The sequence below is a fragment of the Protopterus annectens genome, chromosome 17.part0 (assembly GCF_019279795.1).
Source record: "Protopterus annectens isolate FY-2018-M chromosome 17.part0, PAN1.0, whole genome shotgun sequence".
NCBI lineage: Eukaryota > Metazoa > Chordata > Ceratodontiformes > Protopteridae > Protopterus > Protopterus annectens.
The window spans coordinates 499,747,381-499,775,058 of record NC_056751.1 but is presented as its reverse complement, the minus strand read 5'-3'; the positions used below and the strand labels follow the sequence as shown (position 1 = coordinate 499,775,058).

At 37.5% G+C, this 27,678-nt stretch overlaps 1 protein-coding gene across 1 annotated transcript in view; it reads left to right on the top strand.

Annotated features, from left to right (window-relative positions):
- SHANK1 (SH3 and multiple ankyrin repeat domains 1) overlaps positions 1–27,678 on the top strand; it is a 3,668,399-nt gene that overhangs the window by 538,676 nt on the left and 3,102,045 nt on the right. The gene's annotated exons all lie outside the window — the stretch shown is intronic.

Genomic DNA, 27,678 nt, shown 5'->3' with positions numbered 1-27,678 from the left:
AAATATTTACAAATGTACAATGTGCCTTCTAAAAAGAAGGCTATACTTGCAGCTCATGATATCATCATAAAGCAAGTCAAAGCTATCATTAGGAATAAAACACTTTAGCACTTCTCTGTTATACTCTGTGCTATAATGTTATTTATCCGTAAACAAATGACATTGGAAAAAGGATGGTATTGGGCATATTAGGGTCTGACAGTCATCTACACTAATATCCCTTCAAATTTCACTAGATAGAGCTCATGTCTGCTACAAGTTCTTCCATGCAATGATGTAATCTAAGCAGTCCTCAACTGAGGCAAAGACTGGCATATACCCATGAACAAAACTGAGCTAAAACTGAATGTTATTAACATAGCAGTGATAATGGTTTCCTCTCTCTCTCTCTGGAGGATTATCGCTCATTTGAAGCACACACAAACTGGACAGATTGGAGCAGACTACAGCTGTGAAGGACTTCATAGCTTATCAAGATATGCAAAGAAAAGATAAAGCCCAACAGAACATGTTGAATGTGACCAAGAAAATAAGATGTAAACTGACTGACAGGATATGAAGAAAATCTACAGTCATACATCTCAACTGTACATATTTTCGTAGAATGTCCATATTTTTGCCTCATTTTTTTTCGTGTGTTCCTCCTAATATCTGTTCCTTTCTGGCAAATAGCTGAGTATTAAAGTCATTAAATAATGACAAATATTTGAGTATAAGACTCCACATCCTTCAGAAAATTTACGCTAATGCAAAACCTATTACTCTATCAGCTTTCTAAGTTTGCAAGAGCAATATTTAAAATCTGTCCCTATTTGACCCCCCCCCCCCCAATCATTTTAGGCTTTGTCCAGATTTTTTTGCTCTAAGAGGTTGAGAGCTATGTCTACAGTGAATGTTCAGCCACATTACAATGATTCTTCAGTCAATAATATTGACTATTACCATGAGATAAGGAGGATGAAGATGGGATAGACCAACTGAGTCTTCACATCTGACAGGTTACCAATATTTATAAGTTGGACACTCTAATTGTTATGTCCTGAGCTGAAAATTAATTGACGCAGATTCAAGAGTCTGTAAGAGCAGATGAGAAGATATGTGAAGACAGACATTTAGAGATGAGGCAATAGTACTTTAGATGGCAAAGATCAAGATTAGGTTTGTGTTAAGATGAAAAGAGGCCCTATCATCACTGCAGCTTGCACAATTCCTCCCTCCCAAAAGAAAAAAAAGCTTGACATAAAGGTACCAGACAAGATTTAATCATCCTGGTTTGACAAGGATTCAACCTACAATAGGCCAGATGAAAAGATTAACCAACCTTTACTGATTCATCAGAACTGACATAAGTGAAGGCTGTCAAGGAAAACTTTGGAGTGTTGACACCCGAGTTACTGCTAGGCACAGTGGATGTGCCTCACTGGAGCTATAAATAGTCATCTAACACTCCCACATTGTGAGAAAAGCTCTGATGACCAATAAAAAGTAGACAACATACTCACAACACTTCAAAATGACATAGCTGGACAGTTTCTCTGTAACCTAAGTCTCACCAGACAAAATGTTTATATTTATTTCACAGATCTTTACGGCACTCTATGCAACAGACATCCTTAATATGTATGTTTATAAGTATTTGCACCCTCCTCCACATCTAGTGCAGCATGTGGACCTTCTTCTTCAGCTTGTGAAGATCAAAAATGTATCTTCATTTGTAATTTGAGATAATTTTAGAGTCTAACTGAGACTATCTAGTCAAGACCATAAGTGATGGTCTGATTAAGACAACAGCAGTACCTCAACATAAACTGTGCTACTTTTTGGTAGAAGTTGAACCAAGAAGGGAATCGGATCACAGTTTAAAATGTTTCTTAAATCCCAGTAGTAGTTTAACTCAATACAAGATGATGAAATGAGGGTAACCATGGTTTGATAAAAACAGTTTAGTGTCAGAGCATGACAGGGGTTTCGTCAGCTGGACTGGTATGATCACACATAATCTTATTGCCAAGTTCAATGACTGACCTTTAAGATGAGTAACAGACAATGGTTACTGACCGACGTGGACAATGTCCATTGCTTGAAGTAATTGTAAAGCAAGCTGTAGGAACTAATCATTGACCCAGCAATTAAAATTAAATAAAATTAGCCTCCCCTTTAGATCATGTAAGGTGACAATTGACTCTTTCAGAAATGTCATCTCATAACTTTATGGAAAATAATTGAGGCTAAATTCACAGTTCACTCCTGTCCTAAAAGCCTGCTGAAATGATTTAGTGTACTTTGTCACATCAAACCTTGATATTTTCAGGATGTATTTATTATGGAGAAAGCGTTCTATGAAACTGATTTTTAATTAAATGAATTTTCGGTAAAATGGATTTGGCCATTTGAGTTTCAGTGAAGTGAAGATCCGGTGAAATGACTTAGACCCATATATGCCTTCATATAAGGATCTAAGTTCTCATTCAGTGAGGCAGATGGTAGGTTAAAATACCACAGTAAATAGACAGCAATGCTTACCTTACTGTACATTGAAAAGGCAACAAACGAGTGTGTGAGTAGGAATGATGGAAGGCAAGTCACCCTAACAGTCCAGTAATGAATGGAAGTTTTTTCTGCTGGTGTTCTACAAAGGCAGTTATGAAAATGAAATTCAGCAAGATAGCAAGATTTTGTCATAAGGTTCTAGATAATCACCATTGTTAGGATAATTCCACTCTGAAACAGGAGCAAAACCAAATCTGTCACTTCAGTCCAGAGATTCCTATCTATGTGTAGTCACTTACATAGATTAATTGGTGAGGGATGTCTAGTAGCATTAAATACATAGAGTGGTGAGGATGTTCTTGTCATTGCTTTTGTCCATCAAGTAACTTGTAATGCAAGCACCGTTATAAAATATGTATATATTAAAACACTAACTAAAATACCATGACTATTTTCTTCATGAAATTGGCCACAGCAGTTGATCAGGGATTGGCACATGAAAGAAAAACAAATAGTAGCAAATGTAGTCAGGAAAACTAGTTTAATGAAAAGTTACAGGTAAAGCCAAAAGGTACACTGAGGACTAATGATTTGAAAAAGCAAACTACACAACTCGCAGACCAGTAGAAGTAAGTAGCACATAGAATATATCCTGTAATGGTAGCTACCACAAGGGTATTGTAATGGCAAGACGTGCTCTAAAGACTCAAACTAACATTGGGTTGTTGTTGTCATATGCACCGCATATACTGCACACTTAATCCTGTTTTTTAGTTTGCCAGTGCATCACTTTATGCACTCTTAGTTTCTTGGTACTTTGTTCCCTACATATCTTGCCAATATTTCCTTCATCACCTGATCAAGGGTTATTATATTACCACCTTTAAAGAACAGGTCTTGTATGCAACTTATTTCTTTAAACAAAATGCATGTTTTTTTATTCATTGCAACAGACTTTTTATCTAATTAGCCTTTTCTTTTCATATGTTGAAGCATTGTCATCTTCACATCACTCTTACACTGCTGAAACACTTTAATCTTCTTTTCTGTTCAAGACAATGGAGGAATTTTTCATTTCACTTCCAGTTTTTCTCCAAGGAGACCTTTTGTTGCTCTTGTAAATATAAATTAATCACCTTATCTGTGATGTTCATTTCCTTTTCTACCTTGTATGTCACAACTAAGTCATAATTCTACATTCTCCGCAACCTTTTTGCAATCTTGGGTCTTGTACGGAGTTCTGAAATATATACTGCATAGATCTGGGATCTGTTTTTATCAGCACTGCTTTGCATAAAAATGTCCATAGAACTTTCACATCAATGCCTTCTTGTAAACCAGCCATTCTTCTAAATGAACATAATTTGCCTGTCATTCTGTAACTGTTCTTGACAAAAAGCATCTAGTTTATCTTTTTGAAGAATCCCCACATCAGTACCATTTAGACAAGCCTACTCTGTCATATGACTGACTTATTCATATCAAAATATTACTGCATAGGGCCTTTATGAATTTTTTGCAGTGTGTACTATGACTATTTCATGCTATGTTCTAGTAATCTTGTCAATGGCAAGTTGACATTAAATAGTTCCAGAAGTAACTTTGAAAAATACTGAACTTTTCAAGAAAGTTCACAAGAGCATAATTCTTTGGAGGCATTAGCACTTTTACTCTTACTTTCTCAGTATCTAGTTTTAAGCCTTTGAGTAAGACATGGCCCGTGAATCTTAGACCTGTACCTCTAAGTTTATACCTACTTTTGTTCATCTTGAATTATTACTGTCTTAGCTTCTTCAGTAATTCAGTTTTAATTTGTAATCTTCTGTGGTCTAATCCCAATAAAGTTATTGTAACAATATACTGTAACAGTAAATTAAGTTATTGTAACAATATACTGTAACAATATAGCCAAGACCTTTTGACTTTTGTGCAGCAACTATCTGAAACACTTTTGTTGCTTAAAATTATTAAATGGATAAATTACAGTTTGTGTTTTTCTACAGGTAACTGAAAGCTACAAATGTTTCAACTTTCTTAATCAAATCTTATTTGCCAAAACCCTTGGTTTGCAACATACAGAGAAAACTACTTTGCTCCTTGCATTGCTGACACATCCTTTTCAGTTGTACAGACTAGATGATTCTTTTATAACTTTATTCAAGTGCTGCACATTTATGTAAATATAAATTCTACCTAGCATTACAGTAGAAAACATACCTTTGACACATTCCACAAGGTGTATGTGTTTGCAAATTCCATCCATTTTCACTGTATAGCATATTCCCTTCTTCAGTTCTTACCCACAAAGTTACTTTGCATTTCCACTGCTAAGTACTGAAGAACATACTGTAGGATCTGTCCAAATAAGTAAAAAATGTATAGCCACAACCTAAACCAGTGTATACATTGTCATACCCTTTAAGTAATTCATTAGACCAAATATTTCCTTACCTACACACTAACTGAGAAATCATGCAACACATTCTTGTCACTATTGTAAAACCTTCTAAAATCAAACCATGCCTTTTGGTACAATCTAGAGACACTATAACTATCCTACAGGCCATAACATCATGTGCATGAATAAGTACAACCTCCTTCAAACACCTGGGTCGCTGGTTGGAACCTCAGATTGTACATAGACAAAAATCACATGCTAATGTTAATACACTTATCTTCAGGGCAAAAAACATCATCTTTTCTCAATAGTTTGTCTCAGTCATCTATTGGGAAAGGGAGGATATCTGGCCCAACTAAATTAAGGTCTTTCTCATCCCACCTCAGCCTCTTGATAATACTCCAGTACTCTACAGGCCATTTTGTAAAGTTGTATAAAGCACTTGATCAGCAGTCCATGTTAGTTCTGATGAAGTCCCATGCAGGACAAAACAGCACTAAGCTAAATGGTGTATAATAAAATATTTTTTAACTTTGTTTGAAGTTGACTTCTTATTGTTTAGGAATGTTTGCTTCAGTGTTTAGGATATTTTACTTTGAAAACCATATCTAGCTCCACCTGCAGATTCATAACCAGTTTGCCACCTTGAGAACACCACCACTGTACACTCAGCAAGGCATTTTAACTCAACATCAAGCAAAGAGCAAGCCTGGTGCTAGGCACTCAACTCTTTAAACTATGTTCTATTCATTTGATTGAAAATTCTAAATATTTCAACCTAAAATGTTGAAAACTCAAAATCTTAAAAATTAGATTTGGAGAGTTGGAATATATAATAAGCAGGGGTTTGTGTAATAAATATGCTTTCAATATTTTAAGTTTTCAACATTTTGGGTTTTCTGTTTTATGGCATTCATCCCTTTAATCTATTACATTTACAATCATATCCTCCCCTCCTCTTACTGCTAAACTCTGCAAATAAAAAACACATGCAATCAACAACATTTCTCTTAATGTGCCCCTCACTATCTGCTTCTAGGCACATCTGCTAGTTTACATAATGTGCCTTTTTCATAATGGGACTATCCCTCCCCAACCCCATTAAAGATAACTCCAAGTTGACCTCCTTTGTATAAGATCTGGGAGGCACAGTGGTGCAGCTGTTAACGTTGTCACCTCACAGCAAGAGGTTCTCCATTTTGATTCTTACCTGGGGTACCTTCTGTGCAGAGTCTGCACTAATTCCTTGCATTTGCGTGGGTTTCCTCCAGGTACTCCAGTTTCCCCCCAATTCCAAAGACATGCATCTGGAGTGTTTCTTCCCGAGGCCTCTGCTGAAAATAGGCAATGTCCTAGATGGACTTTCCCGGTCAACAAATGTTAAATAAATAAATAAAATCTAATAACTCACCTTCAAAAAGGGTGAAATACACCTGCCTTAAGAATGGACACACAACCTAATTATCTAACTACCCTAATTACTTCATCCCCCATTTTCTCTCCTCTCCTCCATACCTATTACATCATCTCTCCCTCTTTCTAGCATACTATCACACACCTCCCTGTTAAAAGAAACTGTATATAGCTTATATATCAAACGATCTTGCTTATAATCAGCAATTTGTTCAAATTTACACCACTGTGATATCAGTTTGTGGATAAAATGATAACTGTTTTTGTGAAAACTGATTTTATTTACATTGCTATTTTGTAAATATTCTACTTCACCCAGGTTGTGTCTGCAAATCATCAAACCTGGTCAGTATACCACAGTGGTAAATGCATACAAAGAAAAAATAAATACAATTCTACATAATTCTTCTTTACATTAATATGACATGAAACTCACTAAATTCACAATTTTGTCCACATTTTTAGAAGTAAGTAACATCATGTGCCCTCCTGTAGAAAAATGATCACCAAAGGATAAAACTTTTCTCTGTTATCTCTTCTTGAAACTCAAATGTAGTATAAATATCTAAGGTGTGTTTATATGTGATATGCAGAAATATTGGATAGGGTACCTTTTTATACTTCTTAGAGATTTTGTTGCTGTCAGAAATAAATCAGATTTCTGGATCCACAATTTCAAGCTCAGACTGCCCAGAAGAAACAGATTATCGAGTCATTGCAGTATTGAACTTTTTCCTCATATAAAATTAAACAATAGCTTATTTTTCAGTAATTCTGAGAGCATATAACATTCAGATAATCAGCATGGTCTAAATCATGAGACAGAGACAGGCTAGCTTCACTAGGATGTACTTCAGAGTGCACTGCCATGTGGATCTCAAACCATGGGATATGGCAGTTGTAACTTACAACCTGGGCTGGGACTGCACACGCCCACTTCTTGATTAGTGTTTTTCCTTGGCAAAAAAAAAAAGACACCATGAGATAGGCTAGGTGACAGTTCTTTAAAGCTACATAAGTGTGTTTATTACTGTATTCACATTTGCAGAGCAGAAAATCCAAGAATGAAGGCACAGTTAATAATTCTCAGCTAAAGGCATGACAATTTCTCTAGAACAGCAAACATGGCCTTTGCAGAACCAAGCAGCTAAGTCACAACAAGGAAGATGTAGAGTTAGGTAATTCAAGCTATACTAAGATAAATACTAGGCAAATGTGGTAGGAGTCTAACTCAAGAAACTACGTTGTCTCAAGGTCCGCAACCAATCAGGGACAAATCTCAATAGAATCAGGGAGAAATCCATAAATAATCAGGAGCACTTTTAAAATATTAATGCTATTAACTTGAGACATTGACAGAACAAGCAAATGTGAATTAATATACAGTTTTTTTAAATAAAAGAAGTTTATAACTAATTATTGTCATTATTTATTTAAGTATAATTCACCACATTTTCTCCAAAGGTCAACGATTTTAGGAGGGATTAAGATGGACAGAGCTATAATGAAATCCAAAATGAGGGACAGTTGAGAGGTATGCATTGTCTTATTCAGTGAAAACCAAATCACGTTGAGTAAAGAACTCACAGATCCATGAAACTGTAACACAGAATGAAAGTTAACTATCAGAGCAGGAAGAAAGTTGACAAAAACAGAGCGTGCTAGCTCAAACACATCTCCAGCCACTAAACATTACTGTAGCTTCTGAGAAAAAGGTAGCAAGTAGTCAATAGTCAACTGGCAGACTTACAAAGTTACAGATAAAGCAATCCAGATATCCATGCTAACAGTAAAGATATGCGAACACTTTCATTGTAACAATCTAAAAACTGTTCTCCAAATACAACTTCAATTGTTTATATAGTTAGTATGCTATTGCATGAGGCATATAGGCACTCAGTTTATTGATTATTTATTTGGCTTGTTAACCAGGAAAAGTCAGACTGGGTAAAACCCACTTTCAGCACATGCACAGAGAGAAGGCTGTACTTTTCTCTCTTACATGAACATAGCATTTTAATACACAGAGAGAAATGAACATATATTGGATAGTTATTGACTAGAGAAATAACATACAATGGCAATTAAAGATCAGACTGGGTGTTTTTGAGTTTATTAATAATTTACAGAGAGACAAGTAGAATGTACCTTAAAATGATGAGAGATGTCAAAGGAAAAGTTATGGAAATGAGCAGGACAATAAACGGACAGAGGGAACATTATAGCTAGCAGTGGGGTATGAGAAAAGTAGGGAAAGTAAGAGTTTGGGAAATAAGTGCTGTATGAGGAGGAGTGATAAGGTAATAAAAATATTGGGAAACAGAGAGTCTGTAAGAGATGGAGAAAAGTAATTTGATTAAAACTAGCCAGGTGAGATGGAAGAACAGAGGCCTATGGCATATGTGCTGTTTAAGCAATGTTTGAACCTACTTACATTTCTGTCTGTTTTAACTGTATGGAGATTTCATTCCAGGGTTTTGACACATATTGAGAACAGAGAGAGTCTCCATCAGTGGTGAATGTTTTTCTGATGCATGGTAAAAGTATATTGCTAGAGGGAAGGTATGTAGTGAGTGAATAGTATAGCAGAGTAGTGTGTACTGCTTGGTATTTCTCTGGAGAGTACAACAGGTTGTGGGCAATGATTAGAGTATGTCAACTGGTTTGGGAGTTCCAGCCAGTTTAATTGTTTTAATGCAAGGCAGTGGTGTGTTTTATAAGGTTAGTTGGTTGCAAATTTAGCTATTACAAATTTAAGTGACTTCTGTCATACTTTTATCTAATCAGTGTCATGGAATATATACAACAGGTAAATATTAATACCTTGTGGAATTGTCATATTTTCTCAATTTTCTCACACATCTATTTCATTTTATATAAATAGTTAATGAGATGTGAGAAGAATATTGTGAGATTCCCCCCACCAAATACTGTGGAATGTTTTCAATTGTTTTGCTCATGGCTAACTATAAAAATAAGCATATACTCTTCAAAATAATTGCAGTGTTAAATATGATTGCATTCTGTTACTACTGAATTGATTTTCTTTTTACTCAAGTGTAATTTACCTGAATATCAGTCTTTTGTTAAAACATAAAAACTCCATGCTGAACATTAACTAGTCATGATACAAGGCTGATAGTTCAGGAGTATGACCCCAGTCCTGGAACTCAAATTAGTAGCAGGAATGGTTAAGGTTAAAAGTCAAAAATAAGACATAACATTTTTATATAGTCTTAGCTCTGGGAAACGTTCTTTCTTTTACATAATAATGGATTTATTAGGGAAACAACTGAAAAGTTTTATGCCCGACCAGCTTTCTAAAATCTGAGCATTATTTTGCCTCTGTAGCTGAAAAGAAAGTTATTTTATCTTGTAAAGTGCCAATTTGCAAAATTGTAATGCTATATTATGACATTGTTTCACATCATCGATTGAACCATGTCAAAGAAAAGTGTGGAATTTTCAAGTGTGGAACTCCAAGCCATCATGAAGTTCCTATTCCCACAGAAGTAAACTCCAAAGGAAATCAATGAATGTATGATGCAAACATTGATTGACAAGGGCTTACTCAACTGTGAAGATGTGGTGTGCAAACTTTTAGCATGGAGATTTAGACACCAAAGATGTAACAAGGTCTGTGAGGCCTCATAGGGTGTCAACTCCTGAAATTGTTGTCTATGTCCATGATCTGATTTTGACATATCAACAAATATTGGCTAAACAATTGTTGAGACACTATAGATATCCATGTGTTGGGTTTATAATCCATGAGCAGCTGGGTATGGAGAAGCTGTCAATCAAGTGGGTGCCCAAATGTCTGAATACTGTGAGAAAATACTTTCAGTGGACACTTCCAAGTTGATTTTCATTGAGTTGGTGCCGACTTTTTGGAATGGCTAGTTACTGTTGATAAAACATGGTTACATCACCATGATCCTGAGACAAAACAACAGTCCATGCAATGGTAGCATTCAGGTTCATGAAGGCCAAAGAAGTTCAAGACTCAAACGTCAGCAGGAAACGTCATGGCCACAGTGGTTTGGGATCAGGAAGGTGTTGTAATGACTTACTGTCTTCCAAGGGGAGAAACAGTTAATGTGGAATACCACTGTAACTTGCAGTGCTGATTAAAGGAGGCATTGAATGAAAAAAAGTTGAGGGAAGTTGCAGAAAGTAGTTCCCTGCTTGCAAGACAATGTACCTGTTCACAAGGCTGGCAAAACAAGGACTGTTTTCATGAAAATGGGATTTGATTGCATAGACCATCCACCCTACTCACCATATCTTCCACCATCTACTTCCTCTTTCCAAACCATAAAAAGTGTTTGAAAGGCTGGCAATTTTCAAGGGATTCAGAGGTGACTGCAGAAGCAGTGTGTCGGTGACTAGACTTCAAGCTTTTTTGGCTGGGTTACAGAAAATTCAGACATGATGTGCCAAGTGTGTTGAACTTTGGGAAGAATATGTTGAATAACTTGTAAGTTTCATGGCTTCATATCATTCTTTGCTTGGTCAGGCTTATAACTTTTCAGGAACCCCTGGTGTATTCTAATTCCACTCTGCAGAAGCTTTTTATAGAAAATTTATTTTACCAGATTTTTAAATAATAGCAGATTTTTTTTGTAGACTTCTTTCCTATACCAAACATTGGTTGTTGCATTAAAGTAATTAACTCAGGCAATGTTTCCCATTTAGATTGACTTAAATGTTTTACAAATTTCTGTCATTAAAAGCTAAGCTTATTTTCAAATAGTTATAAAACTTCCAGCTAAATAACGATTAGAGTTCTCCATTACAAGTCTTGAAAAGAAACCTCAGTCTTCATGATTTAACAAAACAAAACCCAAAACAGTCATGCATACAGAGTCATCTCACTACTAAATACAGACTATCCCATTTTTATTTCATTGGCATTGTGTCTTAGAAGGATGTTAGAAAATCTGATGCACCCTTATCAACTTTTTTCTCCATTCCAGAGCAGTAATTCATTATATAGAGAAGGTTTTGATCATTACAGAATAAGGCAAACTCAACAGCTGTCCTTAGAACTATTTAGTTTAGAAGCTGAATCAGCATTTCCCAAACATAAATGGTCATATTAATTTATATTGTTAATTAAAATTAAAAAAAAAATTCTGCCTATGTTTTTTGATCTGGAACATTTGCATATTAACCGATACTGAAAATTACATATGGACTTTGGGATGTTATCGAACATTTGTATTTCATACGGCACACAGTAAGGCTGATCATTCTCCTTGTTTCTTAGCGTTTATTGATAGCCATGGAAACATTTGCTTGTTTAGTTATACAATGTATTTCCCTTATTGATAGCTGTAAAAAGGTCACACGGAAAAAACAATTGGTTTAAAAACACAAAAAGAAAAATCTAGCAAAGCTAGACTTTCCACTGTGTTATCACCAATAAGATTTCATGTCCAATTTTATCACATGGTATATTAAGGTCTCCTATCACAATTTTTTCTTCTTCTTTTTTATTCATAATATCACCCAAAATTTCTCTATCATTAATAATTATTGACAACCCATCCCCTTTATACTATATATACTATCTTTCATAATATTTCCATTGTAGGAATCTAAAACTATTTCTCAATACACACTGGCTATACTCCTGTACTAACCCTTACTAACTTTTTTTCGTTTACACTAATCACCACACTACATCTCTTTAATCTTACCCTTAAAGATGTTATTGCAAATAAAAATTATGTATGTATGTATATTGTACCCACTCTTATACAGTTCCCATGTTTTGCTCACTATGAGTATTGTATTTTGTACAAAAAAAAAATTCTAAATCTTCCAGTACATTATGTGTTCTTTTAATTTTTTCTCTACTTTTCTTACATCATACTGCCACTGTAATACTTTTTTTATTTTTCCTTAAATATCATCCACCATTCAGACTAGTTGTATAAAATTTTCTCACACTAATACAATCTTTCCCTAACTATATTACTAACATCTTTCATTATTCATTTCAATTCCATACTTTTTCATTTATCATTTTTTTAATTCCTTTGCCTATTTTTATATATTTCTTGTTTTCCTTTATCTCTAGCTATGTTGCAAGATGTTCAGAAAGTCCTGTTTCAACTACCTTCTGATACTATAAAACAATCTATTTCAGTTTACCTGTACCCATGATACTTAAGCCTTGGAAGGCTACTGATATTGAAATCCTCAGCATGCATTACACCATAGAAAAATTATGAGTTAAAAGATCATGACAGACAGTTTAGACCTTTCACTTTCAATCTGTGCAGTATAGCTTCTTCTGTCCAAATTGAAATCAAACTGGTCTCATTGGAACTATTCCGAATGAAGGATAGTTTGGCTTTTCTATAATTTTTCTTCTTCTTTACCATAAGGAATTTTGTTCTAGAGCAAAGATGTTTCATGTGTTTTAGAAGTGCACAGCAGTAGCTTTATTATTATCTTTTTCTGTATTAATCAAAGAACAAAGTAGTAAAACAGATATGTAAGACAAGAGGCACAATGCTCGAGGTCTTGTATTGGCCATCAAGTGTTAGAGATCACATCAGATTGGTGTTACTGTCCTTGTTTTGATGATAAGGTGAGATCAGAAATACCTATATCAAACTTCATTAAAAGTCATGCTATGCCAAGAATTTTTTTTTTCATTATGGATTGAACTGATTTAATAATTATATTCTGTAAGGTGGACCATTCTTGAAATATTAGCGATGAGTATAACATCACATCTCAAAGTTTGTCTTCCACCAAATATTTCTTTGTACATAAAATCTTCATTTAACCATTCATTCAAAATCTTTTAAAAAACTCACCAATCCCTTACATTTTTATAATTTTTGTACCCTATTCCCACAAGGTGACAGCTGCAAATATGTTCCTATGGAAACATACTCACTCTCACTCATACCCACACACATGGATGACTTAGCAATAGGCTCATAGGGTTATACTAGTTATACTAGCAGTGGCTGAATGTGAATTTTTAAGGCAGGAGCAGTATTTAGAGGTTTGAGCTTGTCTGGGCCTACCAGGACATGTGCAGTGTAAATCAAACCTCCTTACACCACAATATGTTGAGGCTATACTAAATGAAGACATATATCAGGCACAGAGAAAATCCCCAATGAATTCCAAAATTGCCATTTTCCATAGGAAATAATTGTTGGTGTAATAGTGGTCAGGCAGTGATTGAGTTGTTTTTGAGATTTTCCTTTCCTTTGTGCAAATATGAAGTTAGCATATACATATTTGGGGTGGTATTAGGAGTGTGTACCCTGCAGAAAAAAATGCTTATTTAAAGTTTTGTTGTCAGATCGAGTCCTCTGTAAATTTTACTAATTGGACTGCATTAATGCCAAGTTGTACTTCGAAGTGATCTGTATTGAAGCAGTCTGGCATAACAGAAGATTAAGGACCTGAATTGTTACTGAGCTGGTTCCTTTAATCAAGGATATAGCATTTGATTTCTTTCACTTCTGTTTGCCTACTGTGTGACCCTGAGCAAGTCATCTAACTAAAAGTATTCCCAGGTTACCACTGAAAAAAGGACTCATGTCCAATGGTCTTACCTACTTAACAAAGGCATATATTCTTTTTACAAACACTTTAACTCAGTAAAATTACTCAGCATTGAATAATATTTATTAACAAGACCACACCTCCCCTGTCTAAGGTATTATTAATCCTTAATATGACTTCCTGATAAGGTGACATACTCAGTTTTTTAAGACTTGGATTCACGGTTGGCAACTAATGAAAAATCTAGCTAGCTGTCCCTGGCATTCATAATGTTTATAACTTCTAGTGTCTGACCAATAGAGGGATAACAATGATCTGTGATTCAGAGACATGATAAACTACACTAGCGTTCTCCCTACCAGCCAGTTCCAATATGCTCAAATACACACTCACATACACACACACACACACACACACACACACACACACACACACACACATATATATATATATATATATATATATATATATATATCAGTAAACACACACACCAATACACACCAACCCACATGGTGACTGTTGCAAATATGTTCCTACGTACCCACACACATGCATGACTTAGCAATAGGCTCATAGGGTTATTACTAGGCTAATGTCCACCAGGTCCTTTACAAGCCTAGCCATGCACCCAAGACAGTTTTGTCCCCTGAGTTCCTTGGATTCCTGTATGGTTGGGTATCTTAGTAATGAGGTAGATAAGGGTATGTGTGTGTTGGGGGGTACATTACATTTACTGTCAACAGCTGTTCATCAGAGACATGGGGGCCAGACCAGGGGTGAATTTGCAATATCCCATCTAGTAATCAAGGTTTACATAAATAATATCTGGGATGAACTTTGTTTTGCATAGATGAGGGAGCTGATTCCATAGTGTTTGTGGATCCTTTGAGACACATATCGGTCTCTCCACAATGTTCTATTTATGTCGCAGGCAAAGTTCTGGTCATTGTACTTAGTGGTTTTTGCTGTTTATTTTGCAGATGTGCAAGAGATTCATCAGAGCTGGATCTGAAGGTGCCTTATATGCCATGCCTCTCTGTAACCTGTAGGAGACTGAGTACAGAGATAGGGCTTAAGGTGGTCTATATAGAGCAGGGTATTCATACTCTGGATTCTCCTGATGAGGAACCTTCAAGGGTGGTCCACCTGTTGCAGTTGTCTGGCTTGGCACATCCCAATGGACTGACAAGGGCTGAGTGGAGTGGCACAATCACTCTCTTGGAACTGGATGACATGTGTTGCTCTTCTTACCATCTTGGTTGCATTTTAGTCGAAGGCCAGATTACTGTCCACATGTGTTCCAAGTTTCCTGCCTATCAGGTCAACTTTTAGGGGTGTATTATCAATTGAATAATTAGCTTTGGTGGGAAATTTTCCACAGGACACTATAATGCATTTCTGTTCATTAAGTTTTAATCCTTGGCTTTGACACCAGTCATTTGTTTGAGTTAGACTCTCGTGTAGAGTGTTAGTGGTGTGGGGGAAATCTAGGATAGCTCCCAATTTACAGTCATCTGTGAACTTGGTGAGCCAGAGACCTCTGACATTGCCTCTGACATTAGCCTTGATTTCCAAGAAGTAAATGTCAAAGAGGGGTAAGCCCGAGATGAATCACTGGGGGTACTCCACTGGTGACTGGTCTCCTGTTGAGCTGGTCTCACCGATCCTGACATCTTGGTTTTTATTCGTGAGTCAGTAAGCAATCCAGTGAGTTAAAAAGGGATTCATGTCTAATTCTGTGAGTTATCAATACCTGAGAGGGTGGTGCTGTATCAAATCCATTCACCAGGTCAGGGTAGGCAGTAGACACCATATTCCCATTTTTCCTAGTCTTGGTGACTCTCTCAAAGAAGCCTACCAGTTTGAGTAGGCAAGACCTTCAGTTAACAAAGCCAAACTGGGATGGGTCCATTGTGTGTAGGTTGCCATTGTCCTTGTGAATCATTTCCACAATAATTCATTCCATGGCATTGCATATTAGACTTATCAGACTGATGGGTCTGTAGTTCCTGTGTCAGATAATGGTACATTCTTATGAACCAGGATAATCATTGAATGCCTGCATTCACCTGGAACATAACCTGTTTTGAGGTTGTAGTAGAATAGTTCCTCAAGTGGTCCTGGTAGTTCATTTTTTAGGCTATTTAGGAGGCGACCAGGGATATTGTTTGGACCTAATGAAGCTGTCTTTTTGGCCTTAAGCAGCACCAGGACCTGCTCATTGTGACTAGATGGTGGGAATGTTAGAAGGGATTTCACAAGGGGCATGGAGTGAGGGTGAGGAGTAAAGTTAGAACTAAATTTCCCAGCCAGTAGATTTGCTATGTCACCCTAGACAGCGAAGGCTGTATCATTTAACACCAGTTCTTCGTACTGATGAGTGTTACCATTAACTTTCCTGATTTAGCTGAAGAAGGCCTTATGATTTATGATTGTCCTTAGCCTGAGAGAATATTATGACCTCATAATTGGCCTTATCAGACTTTATTAAAATGTCTTAGTTTCTTGTTTAGTTGAATCAGAGTGCTCTTGTCTCTATGAGAGCTGCTCTTTTTGATTTTGGCCATGACATTTTTTCTTTTGTTATATACACCCTGTTAAGGTAAGGATTTCCTAGTGGTGTTTGTTTTTGTTGTTAGATCTGGGCTTACTTTTGGTAGGTACGGCAGCCTCAGTGCAGCCATTTACATGTTTGTACAGTGTTTCTTTAAATAATTCTACATATGTAACTGTGCTCTTGGAATTTGCAGGTCATGTGAATTTTGTCCAATTGCCGCTTTTCATATAGTCCAGTGCAGTACAGCTCAGGTCATTTGCACCCACACGGACTATGATAGAGTCATACTGGTACCTGTAGTGCAGTGTGTTACCCATAGTTATGCCAACAGTCCCAGTCTTTTCCTTAAATGAGTAGGACTATACTGTCAAAAGATAGTCAGCTATTTTTCCACTTTGTACCCCTATCAGCACAATAGAACTGTTCTGTATATTGCTGTATTGCAGTATTCATATACTAGTGATATTTCCAGGGAAGTGCCTGGCTAATTAACAATAACTACTCCACCAGATAGCCACATTTTTATCCAGCTTCATTAATGAGACCATTGTCGACACTATAGGCCATATTGTTACTCCCAGTTTAACTGTACAGTGGTCTCTGAATGCTTAGGCATAATGCAGTACAAAAAAAACACCATGGATAGGTGTTTGCAGTCCATTAAACCTTCTGTATAACATGATATGTGTGATTCTATTCTGAATTGTTATGTATTCTCTTTGATATTTTAATATGTTCATTTCTTTGTGACTATGAACAGCATATTTTTAGTTTCTCATCTTCAGAACAATGCTGTTTTTTATAATCTATATTACCCTCCATACTATCAGACAGGCATCTAATGGATGCATTTTTGGCTGGGCACTAGATGCAAAGCCTTTAAATGCAGAGAATCCTGACATGAGGTTTATTACATCTTCTCCTACTAGCTGTTTGTTCAGCAAGTTCTTAAATATGCAGATTTTGCAGTCATTCTCAATCTGCTGCAAATATTTTAGACTGTGTAAATCAATCAAAAAGTAATTTCTACATGTCTCATGGGAGAAAAACCTTAAGGTTGATATATATTTAGAAATCTGTGTCTGTCAGCATTCAGTATGACTTTTTCACAGAGTCGGTCCACCAGTCTAGCAATCTTTATTAATGTGATTTTCATTATATATCAAGTTCTTATATACTTTATTTAAAGCATTGCCTTCTATACACTCTGCTGCCTGCCTTTTGTTATTATTTCCCATGTTCCTATCCTTCACTTTTGTTCTGAGTGACCAGCTCTCATATTTTTCTGCCAACCCATCAAATAGCTCTACAGGGAAAACATTCCCTATTCAGCTTCAGCTCCCATTATGAGTAAACTCTAACAAATAATGCATCACCTGCCATCACTCATTGAAATGTATATTTTGCAGAACAAAGGGTGTACAGTAGTTTTACTCCAAGCTGGACTGCACTGACTCTTCATGGCACACATTCTTGGATGTGTCCAGCAGTAGATATTTTTTTTCCAAAACAGTTATTGTTACAGATCTGGGCTCTAACACAGATGACTTTCAAACAGAAATTGATTTCATTTTCATTGATTTTCTGTCCTAGAAATCAGATGCTCAACTTTTTGTTTTTGTCCATACAGCTATAATGAAATTAAAATGTACATTGCTATTAATTTATGCATGTGAATATTGTAGCATTTTGCACATCAATGTGGCATGTCTTGCAGTGGTGTCTTTTATTAAATAAACATTTTATTAAATTATCATGTGTAACATAGACAATCTTACATTTGTATAAATGAAAAACAAACAATATTAACACCAGTTTAGTTATAAACATTTTACACAAAGACACCATTGAAACAACTGTAGTTGCAAACATTATACATCACTTATAATCTATCCAGTCATTGTCAGTTAAGCATTATATGGCTCATTTAAATCCTGTCACTGTATCCAAGTGACGCCTCCAGGTCCATCTATAGTTAACGTCTACCATTGCCTCTAGGCATCCAATATTGTTTGCTCATATTTGCATCAATAATTCCAAATCCATGCTATGCACAAGGTATTAAAACATTTCATCTTAAAGTTACACAGTAGCAAACTCAACTCTATTAATATTTGACCTCTGTCTAGTGCAGGTACATAGATATTAACTTTTGTTTTTCTGATATTAATTTATATAGATATAATTTTTACATTTTTCTAAATATCTCAACAAGCAGGTAAAAGAGACAGAACTCCTTAGCTTAGGTTCATAGGTTCATAGGTTCATACTAGGCTATCTGCCCTAGGGCATTTATAAGCCTAGCCAGAGTGTGTTTGGCTTTCGCCACCCATTTTAAATTAATTTTGCTATGCCTTTTTTTGAGGTTAGTATACTGTGCCTCTGTCTAACAGTGACACAGACGTGATAGCCGGGGTAAACCTACGATCTCCCATCCACTCATCAAGATTCCTCTTGAAGAGAGTCAATGTGGGACTCTGCCTAACCTGGACTGGGATTTTAATCCAGAGTGAAGGGAGCCTCTGGGTTATGAATCTGTCCCTCCAGCATGTCCTATTTATTTCAGTGCTGAGGTTCAAGTCTCGAGCGTGGCTCGATGGGATTTGGATTTTCTGAGGTGCAGCATGTCCATTAATTCCGGGTTGGACATGGCTTTATACATCAGGCACAGATCGCCTCTGAGCAGGTGGTATGCCACTGAGTAGAGCTGGAGTTTCTTTAACCGAGCAGCATATGGCATCTGTTTGAGCCCTTTGATCCTCTTGGTGAGGTACTTTTGGGGTCTTTCCAGTTGCTGCAGGTGCATGGTAAGGTACATCCCAAAAAAGGCATTGTACTCAATTATGGGCCTAATGAGGGATGAGTAAAGAGGCACGATGACCTCCCCTGATCTAGATGTGAATCCCTTCATGATTAGGTGGGCTATATAAAATGTTTTTCTAACCACTTTGGCCACGTGGTTGTCAAATGAGAGATTGCTATCAACTTGGGTCCCCAGGTCCCTAATGACTTCTTCTGTACTTAATGGATTACCACCTATGTGGTAATTTGTGGGCACTTTGTTTTTGCCAAAGGGGATGACTATACACTTTTTGGCGTTTAGCTTGAGGCCATGGCTCTGGCACCAGTTGTCTGTTTCTATGAGGCCCTTTTGGAGGATGCTTGTGTCGGCTGGAGAGTTGATTATGGCGCCCAGTTTGCAGTCATCTGCGAACTTGGTCAGCCACAGTCCTTCTGTGTTGGCCTGTATCGCCGAGAAATATATACTGAACAAGAGAGGTCCCAGGACTGAGCCTTGTGGGATGCCACTTGTAACTGGTTTGGAGTCTGACATGGCTCCAGCAATTCTAACCATGTGGGTTCTGTCCTTGAGCCAATTTGCAACCCATCTAGTGACATAGGGGTTTATATTTAAGCTGGTGAGCTTATCTATAATGCCCGAGTGGGGTATTGTATCGAAGGCTTTTGCGAGGTCCAGGTAGGCTGTGTGGACCACCTTCCCCTCGTCAATGGCCTTGGTGACTGTTTCAAAGAAATCGACCAGGTTTAAGAGGCAGGATCTGCCCTTAACAAAGCCAAACTGGGTAGGATCCAGTGTCTCTAGGTCCCCAATATCTTTATTTATGAGGTCCATGATGATCCTTTCCATAGCTTTGCAGACCAAGCTAGTCAAGCTTATGGAGCGATAGTTTCCAGGTTCCGTTGAGGCACCACCTTTGTGGAGAGGGACCACTGTTGCTGTACGCCACTCTTTGGGTACATAGCCTGTAGTAAGGCTAAGACTGAACAGTAGTTTTATGTTTGGGTTTAGCACTTCTTGGAGTTCATGTAGGACGCAGCCCGGGACACCATCTGGTCCCATTGATGCTGTGTTTTTTGCTTTGGAGAGGGCGGCTCTTACCTGAGCATCTGAGATGTCAGGGGGGCAGCACTCTGTTGGGATAGATATTTGCCCTTTTGGTGGGGAGAGGGGGGAGAAGTTTGCACTGAACCTGTCAGCTAGGATGTTGGCAATGTCTGTGGGCTCTGTGTATTTTTTGTCATTTTGGAGTAATTCTGAGCATATCTGGGAATTCCCACCCAGGTTCCTAATATAACTAAAGAAAGCCTTGTGATTATCCTTAGTGTCCTGTGCAATTTTTCTCTCGAAGCTGGCCTTAGACGATTTTATGAGTGCCCGTAGTTTTTTGCTAATACTGATCAGAGATGCCTTCCCTTTTTGGGATTTTGCTCTATCATGTAGTAGCTTCCTCCTTCTATTGTATAGTTTGTTTATGGCTGGGGTCCACCAGACAGGACGTCTGCCTTTGGAGGATTGGGTCTTGGTTTTATTTGGGATTGCATGATCCATGCATTCCTGAAGGTGTTCATAGAATGCGTTTATAAAGGATTCTGCAGCCTGTGCCGTATTTTCCACAGGCCCGGAGGCTTTGAAGGATTTCGCCTCGGTTTTGAGGTGTGTGAAATTTGCTTTAGAGAAGTTTTTCACTGTGGTTTTCTGGGCAGGGGGTGGGGTCTGGATGTGAATATCCAGCGAGATTAGTTTATGGTCTGATCTTACCAGTGAGGGATACACTTCTGGTCTGGAGCATAGTGTCCCCATGTTGGTGATGATCAGGTCCAGTATGTTTTCCCCTCTTGTGGGAGTGGTAACAAGTTGTTCCATAGCATTTGAGTTTATAACTTCTAGGAACCTTTGGGCTAGGGTGTTGGAGCTAGAGTAATGCTCCCAGTCTATGTTTGGGTAGTTGAAGTCGCCCAATATAATGGTGTTTGGAGAGACCTTCATATTTTCCAGTATTCTCAGGAAGGCCAAGTGGGGTTCCTGTGTTTGGGAGGGTGGTCTGTAGCAGGCTATAAACTGTAAGGCAGTTTTACCCAAAGTTAGTTGCACATGGATTGTCTCTGATGCTTCCTGCTGTGCCACCAACCTGGAGGTGTGGGTATCTTTGACGAATATTGATACTCCCCCTCCTTTTGATGTTTGGTCCATGTTTTGGGGCCGAAAAGCATGGTATGAGGTATAACCTGGTAGTGCTGGGGTGCTCTCGGGAGCCTTGAACCAGGTTTCTGTTACTGCACAGATATCGATGTTCTCCATGCTAAGGAGAGTTTTGAGTGCGTGCATCTTGAGGATTAGAATTCTGGCATTGAGTAGCATTACTCTTAGTTTCTTATCCCTTGTGATACCTATGGAGGTGGGTTTGTCTTTTGAGCCTTGCCTAAAAAAGGCACTATGGGGGTAGCAAGAGCCTTTGCCAATATCCGAAAGCCCACGGGTGACAGGTGCAAGCCGTCCCTAGTGAAGCATCGTGGCTTGTCGAGCATGTCATCCCAGGCTGACAGGCATTGGATCCCCTTTGAATGACACCAACACTTAAGCCAATTGTTGAAAATGATCATCTTGTCTTCATATTCTGGCATCATTCTTGGTGAGGGTAAGATGCTACTCAAGGTCAGGGTCATACCGGCCTGGGCTACATGCTCAGAGAGCTCCTCTATGTCTCTTTTCATGTAGTCAAGGGAGGTACGTCTCAGGCATTCACACCAGCATGGACAATGACTGAGTCATATTTGTACTTGCCTTGGAGTGACCTGAGTGCTTGTGTTATGTGGCAGATCCTAGCGCCTGACAGGCAGCTCACCATGACCTTCTCCTTGTTCAGCCTGGTGAGCGGGATGTCAGTGTGCCTGACGATAGAGTCACCTATTACAAGTGTATCAGGTGTGTTGTTTAGCCTTAAGGGCTGTGACTGTTCGGCACACTGGCTTTGTGAGCTATGTGTTGCACGTGTTTTGTTTTGGGGTAGCGGTTGCTTGGGTGTCTGCTTTGGAGGTCTCTGCTGCTTAGGCAGATTTTTATTTAGAGCCTCCGAGTATGTTTTTGTGTGTTTATGTGTTTGGTTTGTTGTCGTGGTAGGTCTATGTGAGACTGGAATTGTAGTGAGTGTGGTTTCCTTCTCCTCCTGACTGGTTACGCCAGTACTGAGATGAGAGAGCTTAGCCTCCAGTTTGGCTATATGGTTGCATCTCTCACATGTGTTGGAATTCTTCAAATGGAAACTCTTATGAATAGAATGCTTCTGTGACAGTATGTGTGTAACTTAAGTGGTTGTTGAGATATTGTAAGTTGTTTACAAAATATTATCAATGTAATAGTTACTGTATTTGCTGTGACTTATAAAATTCAGTTTAAGACCTAGAACCTAAAGAATACTACCACTATAAAAAATAAATTGTGCTGGAGAGTTTGCCATTTTTACTTCTTTAGTAATTCCAGTGGTTCCAGAGATATGAACATTTGTTTTAAATGTGAAGACATAATTTGATTCTGTCAAAAAGTTTAGGCTCCACCCATTGGAAGTGAAAGTACAAATTTCTTAAGCTCCATTGGAGTGAATCATTTAAACCTTATTCCTTCTCTGCATATATTGTTCCCACAATTCCCATTTTCCTATGTAGTTTACTCCATCCCTTGTCTAAAGGTCTCAGTTCCAGTTGTTTTATCTCTGTTACTATATTCACTACTTCTAGTAAAGTTGGTCTAGACTTGGATTTCCATTTTCTAATAATTGCTTTTATGGCAGTCACCATAATTAGACCCAGGAAGGCTTTACTGCGTCTAGGCAATTCCAGTTCTATATCATCTACCCATTCAGTCCAATCTGCTTACCCAGCATCTCCGACAGAGCGGTCTGCACGGATTTATTAAAGTCAGCCAGCTCACTGCATTCCCAAAAAATATGTTGCTAACCAACTCTTTCTTGCCCATCATAGGCTTTTTATGATATGTCACATAGCATCATTTTTTAGTGGTAATTGATCACATGTTGTGGGTTATGACTTTAGCCATTATAAAATATGCAACACATCTTTTGATGAGTTGCTAATTGTAAGATGGTTAATAATTGGAACCAGTGTTACAGTGTTTGTTAGTTTAGTAGATATCAAGTTTCCAAATCTGTAGTTGAATAAAACTTGCCAGCTTTTTCTGTTAAGAAAACCTTTTAACCATTTACAGGGTATTCCAAACGACGTAAAAGGCAATATGATCCTCCACGCATTTTCTCATGTAAATCATCTCCAACTCAAAACTGTTGTTAGTAAGCATTTCATACTGATAACAGAGGCATTATAGGTCTGTAAGAATTCCATCACCTACAGAATTCCTAGTCTACCATTGTAATTACTGTGAAGTCTGTATTATAACCAGTAGCTGTATGGGTCCGCATATATTTCATTGTGTAAACACTTTCAAGTCTGCCATGTTATTACAAAATAGCCTGTACTGTAACCAGAGACTCCTTGTGTCTGTATACATTTCTTCAGGAAAGTCATCTACAGAATATCAGTATTAGTAAGTAATGCCTGATGTAACCGTCTGATGTATAAACTGCATCAGTTGTCTCGTGTGCATTATCTCTAGGATAGCATTATTATCTGCAAGTATTCCAGCTTTCCTATACTGCAGTAAAAAAAATAGATCATTAGATCTATTAGACTCTGAAGGCTGTTTCAGCCGAGGCGCTAAGTTCTTTTAATAATTTTTTTGGTATTGTGGCCTTTGTCCTTATTTTTTATTTCTAAAAAAATGTTTTTGGTTGTTTTATATAAAAATAATAGATTGTTTCCTATGATTACTCAAGGTCAGCTGAATTATTTATTTTCTGATTGAATGATTAATAAAAAAGATAAATAATAAGCATTGTGTGCCAACAAGTGGCAACTATGTGTTGGTACAGTATTGTAGCCACAGAAAAGTCATAAAGAAAGCTTAGTATAACAAAGCACATAGTACAGTAACAGATCTGATAGTTAGTGCAGGCTGTTATGGCTCCGAGCTGTTAACAGGTTACTTCCTGGCAGCTCAGTTTGACTGCTGTGTGCCTGAATAAGCCACTTAACAAGACAACGTTCCTTGGTTGCACATGAAAAGGGAAATTTCTGTCCAAAGGGTTGACCCATTTAAAATTGTATATAAAACTGAATAAACTAGGACTACTACTTCTAACACATGTTTCTTAATGTTGTGTTTTATGTAGAATATGACAGATGGACAGTTAAATACAGTTGCACTACATGATACAGGCAGTACTCATCACTGTACAGAGAAATTACTTCACACCTCATTTAATGCACAATTTGTCAAGTTAACAGGAAATACAAGCTGTTACCTATATGCAATAAAAATGTCTGAATAATTCAACTGATGAAAGCATGGCATCTAGCTAACTGGCCCAGTAGTAAGGGCGTGACCCATCTGCATATGAGCATGTTACTGTGTTTGGCAATGGAGAAACCTCTTGAATCCTACAATCTGGCACTAAAGCTCAGCCACCACCCCCAACAGATCATGGAGTTCCTGGCCCAGCATGTCCACTAACAACCAAGCATGCAATACATTTTTGTGAGAAAGTCTACATCTGTTATTCCATGCAGTGGAATTGTTCACATTACTGAAAAACCTCCAAACAGAGTGATTGGACAAATTGAATGGTTGCAGCCTTTACATTATGTTTCACAGCATAAGGATCTCCTCTACAGCCTCCTCCATTGTGCAGTTTGCATATACCATGGGCAGTCAGAAGACTAAAGTATGAAGAACTACATTCCAATTACAAAGAACATATCTTGTAAACACTCAGCAATACCAACAGTAAACTATTTCCATACCCCGAAGATGTGTACGCTTGAATCTATTTAAATGAAGGCACACAGCTGTGCTTGCTAATGGGAGATCAAGAATGTTGTGACATTCTTTGAAGACATAAAGATATCATCTTATTAAGGGCTAACAGTGTGTGCTGTTTTCAGGGATCAATTAAGGCTTTTCACATTGACATTTTCTGTTACTTATTCTCTTATGTAAAACAATATGTATTGAATGTGGTAGGTAAAACACTGGTTAACCAACGGGATGCAGAAAGTCAGGGAGGAGTTACCCGTTTTTTGGAATAAAGGATACCAGTCTTCTCCAGTATGAGTCTGTACTTCTACTGCTTCGTTTTGGTTATTTTTATCGGATATGAAAGTGACAAGTGGATTGAGAATAATGAAATATCCTGATGATCACAAAGTAAGTAACACAATGACTCTTGATTCTTCAAGATCATCTAAAAAAGTAAAACCAAATATATTTGCCTGGAACAGATCTTTTTTGGAGTTAAAGCAAACTGAGTAATCTTTAACTAAAAAGAATATCAGTAGTGAATATAGAATGTCACATATACATTGTTTAGCTTTGTAAAGGGTTATGGATAATGCCAGTTCTTAAAATCTGAAGAAATGAGACAATAACTTACTTTAAAAATGGGTTCATATTACGTTATCGAAAGATAATGCAATTGAACAGCCAAAACATCGAAAAGGCTTACATTTCAAACTTTTATTGTGTGTGTGTGTGTGTGTGTGTGTGTGTGTGTGTGTGTGTGTGTGTGTGTGGGGAGGCTGCCCCCCACAGCCCCCGCTAAATATATATTCCAACTCTGAGATCGCACTACAGTGAGAAAAGGGCAAAAATCCCAATCTTCACTGTACTGCAATCCCACAATTCAAACTTCGAAATGCGGCTGTTTCGATGTTTTGGCCATTCGATTACGTTATCTTTTGATAACGTAATAGGGACCCCTTTAAAAATAACCTTGATAGGTATATTTTAAGGAGAAAAAATATCAAAACTGGGGTTATGGAAATCAAAGCTTTTGAAGGTCATTAATTCATACCCCAGATAAAATGACCCTATGAGTATATGATTGGTGTCGCCCGTCTAGTCAGGATGTAATAGATGAGTCTTTGTGGCTTCTGTTCAAACAGCTTTATTATGTACAAACACATCATGATTGAAGCTAATTAACTTAACTTAGATAACTTATATACAAACTGGCTACATTCATTCATACATGCTCACTCTCTGGCTGCACTTATAAAATGGTACAGAGTATAGCACGTGCTTGTTATTTTTATATGCATGTTCAGTCCTTGATATGCTTCTTAAAGACACAGCACTCATACTCTGTTCTACAGCCTCCCTCTTTGAGAAATAGATCATGCAATACTGAAAATATCAGTCGACATTCAAACAATACAAATAGTTCTTCATCATACACTTATACAGAACTAGGTACATATATACAGTTATGTCCAGGTCGCTGTGTATTTTATACTAGGTCTGGAAGTACAACCACATTATGTGACATAAAACTGAAAATTAGACTTAGCAACAGGAACTGTCTCTGCTGAATGTTCTACCTTAAAAATATTGGGAACACCCTCAGGAATGGAAGTAGAAGTTAAGACGTGTTCTGGAACAGGAACATTGTCTGGATTGCTCTGAGATCTAGAGTCTGTATCACAGAAACAATGCTGCAATAATGTCTGCGATTTCTCCTGTACTTCACACCCTCAGAATCTACAAAGAAGGTCTTGGCTCAGTACATATACCTGTTACTTGACCAATCTGGTCGAAATCTTTCACTGTTCATATCCTCACTCACTCTCCTCCTTTCACTGGATGAAGAAATCTGCTTGATTTACCATAACTAGACTTCTATAAAGAATGCTTCCTGAATAATTGGGCTCTGATGGTTCTGTTGTTTTTAGCTGTAGGCCTCAATAAACTGGAACTAATAGGCAGTGTTGTTGTGGTTTGCCTGGATAGAAGTCTCTGAGTAGGTGAGCCAAGTATATCATCACAGAGTATGTTTCTGAGATTAAGTAAATTCAAAAAGACATCGGTATTATCATGCTTTGACCTTTCAAGTAATTGCTTTGCAGTCTGCACTGCACGTTCAGCTAATCCATTTGACTGTGGATATTCTGGACTATTAGTAGCATGTACAAAGTCCCATTATCTTGCAAATTTTGAAACAACTGACTAGTAAATTGAGTACCATTGTCAGAAATAACTTTGTGTGGACTACCATGGACTGAGAAATGATGTTTTGACATAGTAATACCAGTAGTAGATGTTAGATTAGGTAGTAAATCAATCTGAAACCAGTTCAAATAAGAGTCTACCAATACTCATTAATGCTGATTGTTCCACTCAAATATGTCAGTGGCTATTGTTGACCAAGGTAGTTCAGGAACTTGATTTAGCTTAAGTGGTTCCCTTTGCAAATGCGGTTTAGTACTATTGCATACAGAACAAGAAGAATGTACTTTATCAGTGTCTTTCACTAGTGAAGGCCAAAATACTAGTTCTTTTGCCCTTCTTTTGGTAGATTCAGAACCTGGGTGACCACAGTGCCAAATCTGGATATATTCATATTGTAAGGAA